The following is a 9,834-nucleotide window of genomic DNA, read 5'->3' as shown; positions in this document are numbered from 1 at the left end:
TGCACAAAGCTAAAAGGAAGAGCGATGATAAACTTTCAAACGCGAGAGATAAGAGATTTCGCACAACTAAAGAAGGAATTAGAAGTTTGCTATTTAAGCCGCAAAAGCACAACACACTTATAACTAGAGTTTAATACACTCAAGCAAAAACCCGGAGAAAATGCAAGAGCATTCGGATTAAGAGCCGATAAGCTAGCGATAAAGCTATACGACTCCATGATAGAGGGAAGAAATCACACCATAGAAAGCAAGCGAACTATATTAGAAACGATTCAACAACAGGCATTACAGAATTTTCAATTAGGATTGAGAGACGAGATCAAGTTACTTGTTCGAGCTCAGCATTTCGCAACATTGCAAGAAGCGATTGCCGGAGCGAGCGCCGAAGAAAAAGTAAACGGGCCGAGTGAAATTCTGCCGCGTCCCAAAAATAATTATGCGTATTCGTCGCAACCGCGCAATAACCGATTGATACTACAATGCCAAAAATGCGGAAAATACGGGCACTTCGGAAGGGAATGTCGTACCAATAGATATGCAAACCGTTTCTCTTTACCGAAACCCGATAGGACACCCCGCGTAAACGCGATAGATAAAGTCTGCAATTATTGCAAGAAAGCAAGACACATGCGCGAAGAATGTTGGCTGTTAAATGGTCGACCAAATAAAGAAAGGACGAATCACAACAAACCTAATAATCCGCGAGGACAAAATAAAAATTTTCGCCCAAAAACGAATGGCCCGAGAAAAAAAGACAGTAATTCAGCCGCGAATAGCGATGAGGAAGATAAAGAAGACACAAAGCAGCGCCGACCGGCGTTAGAGTATCAGATGTCACACCTGACGAACAAGCCGCGAAAGCATGCAGGGCTGGACTTAATCACTCTGCCCATGCGAGAAGCGAAGCGCGAAAAAATAAATTTACTGTTCGATACCGGAGCGGCCGTGTCAATAATAAAAGGAAAACATTTGAAAAGCGAAACAATGATAGAAGAGGATAAAATGGCCCTTACAGGAGTAACAGGTCATAAAGCCCATACGATTGGAAAATTTACAGCAACTATTGACTTGAAAAATAGAAAGATCAAGCACACGATATATGTCGTCAAGGATGATTTTCCGATAGAATACGACGGAATACTAGGCGTAGATTTTATAAAGAAACATCAAGCGTCATATAGTTACGAGTCGAGCGCAATACGCATAGGGAATAGCACATTAAAATTATACCAGTATAAGAAAATAATTTTGAAACCGCGAAGCGAGACAATAGTACAAGTCGCGACCGATAAAAATTCACTAGGAATAATACAGGCAGAAGAGACAATGCCAGGAGTGTTCATAGGAAACTGCCTAGTGATGCCAGAAAACTTTCTATGTCCGGCAAGCATACTAAATACGACGGAGAAGACAGTCGAAATGCTAATGCCGCAAGTAACATTAGAAGAGTTAGAGCAAGAAGAAGCAAAAGAGATAGAAATAAACCAAGTAGCCAAGGCAGAAGAAACAATGCCGCGTAGCGAAAAAGTTGAAAAATTGATACGCACACAACACTTAAACGAAGAAGAAAAGAAAGCCATTATGGAAATTTGCAGAGATTACAGCAATGTATTGCATGTGGAAGGAGAACAACTGACATGCACTGATATCGTCGCGCATAAGATTACCACGAAGGCGGGCAGCGTACCGGTCAACGTCCGACCGTACCGTTTGCCAGAAAAGCACAAGAAAGAAGTGAATAGACAAGTGAAAAAAATGTTGAAAAACGGAATTGTTAGACCTAGCACGAGCCCGTGGAATGCGCCGTTGCTAGTAGTACCAAAGAAAAGAGACGCATCAGGAAAATTAAAACTGAGAGTGGTAATAGATTTTCGGTTTGTGAACGACCTAACGGAGGGAGATTCCTTCCCGTTGCCAAACATAACCGATATCCTAGACCAACTGGGAAAAGCAAAATATTTTACCACGCTAGAACTCGCCTCGGGATATCATCAAATCTCGATGGAAGAAGAAGATAAAGAAAAAACAGCGTTCTCGAAACAATACGGACATTACGAGTGTAATCGAATGCCTTTTGGATTGAAAAATGCCCCAGCGACATTTCAACGAGCAATAATAGCCGTTTTAGCAGGACTAGTAGGATTACAATGCTTAGTCTATCTAGACGATATAATAGTATACGGAGCAAGTTTGCAAGAGCACAATAAGAGATTAATTTAAGTGCTAAAAAGACTGAGAAAATATAATTTGAAATTACAGCCCGATAAATGCGAATTCCTTCGGAAAGAAGTGACGTATCTCGGACATGTAATAACAGAAAACGGAATCTTGCCAGACCCTTCAAAATTAGAAACAGTAAAAAGCTTCCCGAAACCAACAAAGGTAAAGGACATCCAGGCTTTCGTAGGATTAGCCGGATATTATCGAAGATTTATTAAAGATTTTTCAGCAATCGCCAAACCATTCACAAAAATGACCAGAAAAGATATCAAATTCGAGTGGAACGCAGAACAACAAAACGCATTTGAAATACTTAAGGAAAAACTAACTACAGCACCGGTATTAAAATACCCAGACTTCTCCCAAGAATTTGTAGTAACGACCGACGCGTCAGATTACGCAATAGGAGCCATACTGTCACAGGGAAAGATAGGTCAAGATCAACCCGTGGCGTATGCGAGCAGAGTACTATCTAAAACCGAGCAAAATTATAATACTACCGAGAAAGAATTACTATAGCGATAGTATGGGCGGTGAAACACTTCCGACCATACGTTTATGGAACAAAATTTACCATAGTGACAAATCATAAATCATTGGTTTGGCTATTTAACGTAAAGGACACTAGATCACGATTAATCCGATGGAGATTGAAATTAGAAGAATACGACTACACTATCGTACACAAGGCCGGTCAAGAGAATAGAAACGCGGACGCGCTGAGTCGACATGTTCCGACAGATATCAACAAGATAGAGAAGGAAGAGAATAACGAAGAGGAGAGCGAAAGAAAATACACAGAAGAAGAGAAGCAACGTATACTATACGAATACCATGATGCACCTGTAGGAGGACATCAGGGTGTGGAACGCACCATAAACCGAATAAGGTTGACGCATAACTGGAGAGGATTAACTCGAGACGTCGAAGATTACATTAACAAATGCGAACTATGTCAGAAGAACAAGTTATCGCGAAAAAATAAAGCACCCTTAGTAATAACAGACACCGCGGACAAACCGTTCGAAAAATGTGCTCTAGATATAGTAGGACCACTGACGGTGACCGAAAACGGAAATAAATATATCCTCACGTTTCAGGATAATTTATCGAAATTCAGTAAGGCGATACCCGTACCTAATCAAGAAACAAATACAGTCGCGAAAGAATTTGTCACAAAGATTATCTTTGAATACGGTATCCCCGACAAAATACTGACGGATAGAGGAACGAATTTCCTTAGCGAGATATTTAAAAGCACGTGTAAATTACTGAAGATAGAAAAAATTCAAACAACGGCCTACCATCCCGAGAGTAATAGAGCATTGGAACGCTCGCATAGAACATTAGCCGAATACTTGCGACATTATATTAACGCGGACCAGACAGACTGGGATGAATGGACGCCATACGCAATGTTCGCGTATAACACGACGCCACACACAGCGACCGGGTTTACACCCTTTGAATTAGTATACGAGCACCGAGCGACACTACCGACGGCACTGTCGCAACCACCGAAACCAACGTATACTTATGACAATTACGCGCAAGAGCTAAAAGAAAAATTAAGAGCGACACAACGAGTTGCAAAAGAACATTTGCGAAACGAAAAATCTAAGGCCAAGGAGACGTATGATAAGAAGACAAAAGAAATCAATTTCCGAGTGGGAGACAAAGTTCTCTTGCACGACGAAACGGTGCGCAGAGGGAGATCGAAAAAATTAGAATCCCCGTGGATAGGACCGTACGAAGTAATTGAAAAACACTCAGAAGTAAATTATACGATCAAAAAGAGACGGAAAACCACGCGAGTACACGTAAACCGATTAAAGCCCTTTAAACCTGATCTACAATGTGCTCTTTGCTTTCTGTTTTTTGCTCTTAACCTGTTTGCGACTATCCCATATTTCGCAATTGCGTCGCGTAACGCGATGTTTTTTGTTCTCTGTCGCCTAAGATAAAAATTAACGAACTTCAGAAGAGACAAAAAACATCACGTTACGCGACGAAATTGCAAAATACGGGATAGTCGCAAAGAGGTTAAGAGCAAAAAACAAAAAGCAAAGAGCACATTGTAGATCAGCCTTTATAGAACAGTAAAAGCAGCGTAAGAGAACAAAAACAAGCAATAGAAAGCAGGCAATAGAAAATAGGCGATAGTAAAAACTAACGAAAATTAGACAATAAGTACTTACCGAACATCAAACACGTCGCACCACACGACGTCCGGTGGCCACATTCAAGGTGACCTCCAGGGGATGGAGAAGATGCACCCAGGTGTCCGGGGGCGTTAGCAACGCCTCTGCGTAGGTGGGAGGGGGCGACGTCGGCCCCGGAACCCAAATTCGCCGCAATCCGCGCACTAAGCGCGGCACCCTCACTTACGGCACCCGCACGAGCAGCGCGGAGCCAATACGTGCGCCAGCATGCGTCGCACGTCGTCGGGACAAAAAATCGGTTACAAAGACGGCACCTCATTTCACAATTAGCGCAGCGAAAAGTACTCTCTCTGAATCACGTCGCAAGAGCAACTAAACGCGCGAGGAGAGAAAAACGCGAGGAGAAGGCATTAACAAACCGAGGTAAAAATTCATAGAAAGGTAACATGAGTCTTTATCTTACAGGACGCTGATCGTCGTCCAGCACTTCGCGAAAAAAGCGAAACCGGAGACAGCACCATCGTACGAAATACGACAATTCAGCAGCGAAGCCGGGAATATACTTTGAGAGAACCGGACAATTGCAATAAGTAGAAGCTACATGGAAACTAGCGATTAAAATCGACGTAGCAGCCCTAGGAAACCGATATCACCAACTTCAGGAATTTCTACAGCAAGCCGAAGAAGTATGCGAAACGATAATCGCAAAGGACACGCAGCAGATGTGCAAAAACATTCTTCATACTATAGAGAAAAATAACAAAAAATTAACGCAATTATTAACGCAGATTACAGACTATATATAAAACAAATAATAATAAGCGAGGGTTAATAGACGCGATCGGCACGATCAGCAAAACGCTGTTCGGCACCATGAAAGCCGACGACGCAAAACACATACAGGAGCAGCTTGAACTGATACAAAATCAGCAACAGACTCTACGGCACACCGCAAAAAGCCAATTAAAGGTGATAAATGCCACGATAGGCCACATGGAGGCCTTAGAAAAATCGTTATACCACAACGAACAACTGATGGCGAACGTCACGAGACGGATACAGCTGGAAACAGCACTGTACGCAAAAAGAGAAGAAATAGACGAACAGCTTTTAATACTAACCGCAATTACAGAGGATCTAATGGAAGACGTGAAAGACACGATAGACTACCTCACATATTCGCGGGAAGGAGTAATACTCACCCGCCTATTACCAATAGAAAAAATAATAACCGAACTAAAAGAGGCAACGTCACAATTGACGCAGGGATCCCACTTTCCGTTTAAAACTAGAGTAGAAAATTGGAACGAGATACAAAACTATGTAGAAATTAACGCATATTATGATAAACCGAACATTTATACGATAATCAAATTTCCCGTGGTAGCAATAGACAAAGAGAATCATAATTACATAACGCTAGAGGAACGCGATTTAAACGACTGTAAACGAAACGGAGCAGATTACGTATGCGACCGAAACTGCCCGATATTTTTTGTGGGGACCAACGCACCCTGCGAAGTGCAAGTTTATGTGGGGACGCCGGGATATGTAAACGCCTGCGAAAGGCGGCAAATGGTGTCAGATGTAACCTTGTGGATAACATTAAGCGAACCACAAACGTGGCTATTCTCGACGCCGAGAAAGCAACAGCTGACGATTCAATGTAACGATCAGGCGGAACAAAAGGTAGAAATCGAGCGAACAGGAAATCTAAGTATAAACGAAAATTGTAAACTAACCACACCCGACATTATTATAAAAACAAAAAGACAAACGACTATGAGACAAATAGAAATGCATCTAGCAGATTTTAACCTAACGCTAACAAACATAAATAAAAATATTAACGAACAAGCAAAAAAGAAATCAGATTAGAACCTGTAATCAGGAATCCGAACGAATTAATGGAATTAAGTCTAGAAATAAGCGAGATAAATAAAGAATTGGAAAAATCCCAAGACACCCTAATAAAAAATCCCTATGTCATATATCCCGTAGGATTGACACTTACGTTGACAATTATATTAAGCATAGTAGGAATAATCACCTATGTAATAAAAAGACATAAGAAACGAGCGAGCGCCCGACCGCACGTACGGGGCGACTCAGCAATACTATACTAGAAAATAAGAAGAATGTATAACCTCAGAAACAAAAATAATAAAGAAAATAAACCACCCTAATAGAAATAGAAATAGGATAAGCAGCGAAAATTTGTAACGAAAACTACCGACCGTAGTTTCCTTCTCTCAAAGGAGGAGGGATGTTGCGGCCCCAATCAAAATGTAATAATAAAATAATTATATTATAGTATAAAATAATAATACTAAGAAAGACCGAGAATAACAATAAGGAACGCGACCGCGAAAATCCGAGAGAATTACGCAACGCCGAATCAGCAAAAGATGAGTTGCGCGATCGGCCCAGATACGATCGAGCAACTCAGCGATATCGAAGGACAAGACGAGAATTGAAAAGGAAGCGACAACAGGAGACGAGAGGGCAATCGGAGTCTCGAAGTGACGGACGTTACACGCGAATAATCATTGTAACTCAGAGTGGATTAATTAAAGTTGTCTTTTATTGAAAACCGTCATAATCATTCCCGCCTCCTCCTTGGAATAAAAGATCCCATAGTGTCCCGCCGTAAAAGAAGGGCACAACAATGCTGTGTTGTGCCGTACCTTGGAGGGTCGGCACGGGATTCTTTAGGATCCGCCGGGAGGATGGAAGAACACTAGCCAGACTCTTGTTTAAATAATCCTTTAATAAACTTGCTGTTCTAATGATACAGATGTCTTGTTATTACACTGCCCTGACTTGCGGGCTTTTATACTAGAGTTGATAACGTTCGGTCGCACGCGATATCACCTTTCGATTAAGGCTGCCTTGACTTGCGGGCGTTCGTGTAATCGACTACATTCGGTTGCGTGTGATCTAGCCTTTCGTTCCGGACTGCCCGCCGCTTCTCGGAAGGGCGAGCTTTTATCTCTCGCGCGTTAGCTTCCGCGGTACTGACTCGGCTGTCAGCGCTTTTGCTTCCGGGCGAGTGACCTGTGTCACTTGCGAAACCCGGAATGCCACCTCAGGTGAGTTTGGCAAGATCCGGAAGCAACGCTGACAGCGAGGTGTCGCAATTCGGGATTGTTGACTTTCGCGGCACAACATCCCTCCCCCCGTGGAAAAAGAAAACTGAGGTATGAAGTTTTCGTTAGTGCTTTCTTTTTCCATAAGGGTTACATCCTGTTTCAGCTTATTCGTTGTGCGTTGTCGGCATTCCTTGTCCCGAATAAAGTATTTACCTATTTGGTTTATTTTATCTATTAATCCGCTACAATATTTTCGATCGGGAGTAGTCGCACGATTATCATACAATTTTTAGAATAAGTAAAGTATGCTAGGGTGTCTTCTACGTCGCTTATTAACTTGATTGCGATCGCGATTATCGCTAGCAAATGTTCGTCTATCTCTTCGCGGCGCGCTAACTTGCTGATAGGTGTATTCCTGAATTTCTACTTTTAACCGTATTTTCCGCTGACGATGTCTGTCCACGGATTTTCGCTTTTATACTGCTTTACGAGTCGCTTCAGTCTGAGTTTGTTACTGGCCTCGTAAAGTTTTTATTTCTCGGGATGCCTCCGCTTGACTATGTGCTAGTCGGGGCTGACGCGGTGGATCCAAGTGAGATTCGGGCTGGTGAGAAGGCTGAGGAAACCAGTGGTCCAGTTTTGGTGATTCCCGAAAGGTCGGAGGTTCCGGACCTTATTCACGCTCGCGTGCGTTATGACGGCGGTAGGCGTGAGTTCCTGGTGGAGCGTGGTCAACGAACGCCGTCTGTTACTATGGTGTTATTCCTGACGATGGTTGCGCTTCGTTCCCGCATGCTGGCTGATCTTGAGCGTGGTACCCCTCGCCATGATTAACTGTATGTTTTGGTTATTTTCATTACTGTTGTCCTTATGCTACTTATGCTTTTAATTATGCTTTTTATCTCTGCTTTTTATAAGGGTTTCAAACGGTTAGCGTGGACGCGTAGCGTTCTTCGTTTTATTGTATATATATTTTTTTTTCATCGGATTGCGTTTTCGTTTGAAAGTCCTAAGTCCTAAGTTTTGCTGACGTCTGTCCATGTCGAATTTCTTCTTTTAAATTCTCTGTTTAATTTCGCGTCAGTTGGCTGCTACTTTCGAGCAGTGTTGGTTGCCTTTCGGTGATTTTTAACTCTGTGCCTTATTAAATATGCGGTGCTATCGGTGCACTCAATACTTTACAACCTCCTTTTGTGACGCCTGCCAACGCGAGTATTAGAGAAAAGCCTTTCGGGCGGCGGCTGCTGCGGATCACGAGGCGAGGGAGAGAGAGAGAGACGAGGCGCGTTCCTCGCCCTCTTCCCCCTATGCTGAGGTGGCCCGCCTTGGCACTGTGGTGCCCTCCCCTCCGTTGCGAGTGACGCTACACTCCGCAACAGGACAGAGGGACGTGGTCCTCGTTTGCGCTAATGAATTCGCGAACGCGTTCTCTGGATTCTCCGTTTATTTCGGGAATCATATTACGCGCTTTCTTTAGGCTAAGGAATCCGACGTGGTGCCATGGCTGACTACGGATGTCGCTCTGCGTTCGTCCGTAGGTCACGTCCAGCGGGCCCTGGCTGATCCGTACGCGTCGTTCTTGCGCGTCGGGGCGGTCGTGTGAGGATTCCAGCCGGCTCACGCGGTCCTGTACGTCGCGGATTGCACGCAGGACTTCGACTGAGCGGTCGAATTCTGCGGCCTCTGCGCGGTTCATACGATCCTGCATGTCGCGCATCATGCGTAGAACGTCGCTGAGCACGGAGCCTATTGCTCATGGGCTTATTTGCGTCGGCTCGGGGGCTCGACTTTGGTCGGTTTCGGACGGTCGCCCATTTTCCGCGGGTTTGAGCCGCTCCATTTCGGCGTTAATTTGCGCAAGGGTTATGTCCTCGCGCGGCGTGATTGTCGTGGCAGCTCGTGGCTGGCTCATTGTTTTAGCCCGAGGGGTATAATCCTCTTCCTCGGGGTCAAATATATCGCTCTCGTACGATGTTAGGGAGAATTCTCCTCTCCCTGCGTTCTCGCTCTGAGTATTGGCCGAGGTGTCCGATCGTGCGTCACCGTCGGTCGGGGGCTGTCTGTGTGCGTTATCGTGTTCGTCGCCGCTTGTGTTGTCTATGCTATCTCGCGGGTTTCTGTTTGCGTCGCAAAGACTAGCGTCTAAGAATTCAAATTCGCGTTCTACGATGACGTTAGGATGTAGCTCGAGCACCGGCGAGCTCGCGTCGTCGAGTTGTGCGTCTAAATTTTTTCGCACGCGATCTAATTCGTCGTGGTCTGTACGTCGTGCGGCGCGAAAACGGTTTCGGATGCTATTCTCGATTGCTTGTTGCGCGCGCTCGCTCAACACGAAGGACGCGTTACTAATAGGGGGATGC

The sequence above is a fragment of the Temnothorax americanus genome, unplaced genomic scaffold (assembly GCF_048541705.1).
Source record: "Temnothorax americanus isolate GAGA-0224 unplaced genomic scaffold, ASM4854170v1 Scaffold147, whole genome shotgun sequence".
NCBI lineage: Eukaryota > Metazoa > Arthropoda > Insecta > Hymenoptera > Formicidae > Temnothorax > Temnothorax americanus.
This window is presented reverse-complemented; position numbering follows the sequence as displayed.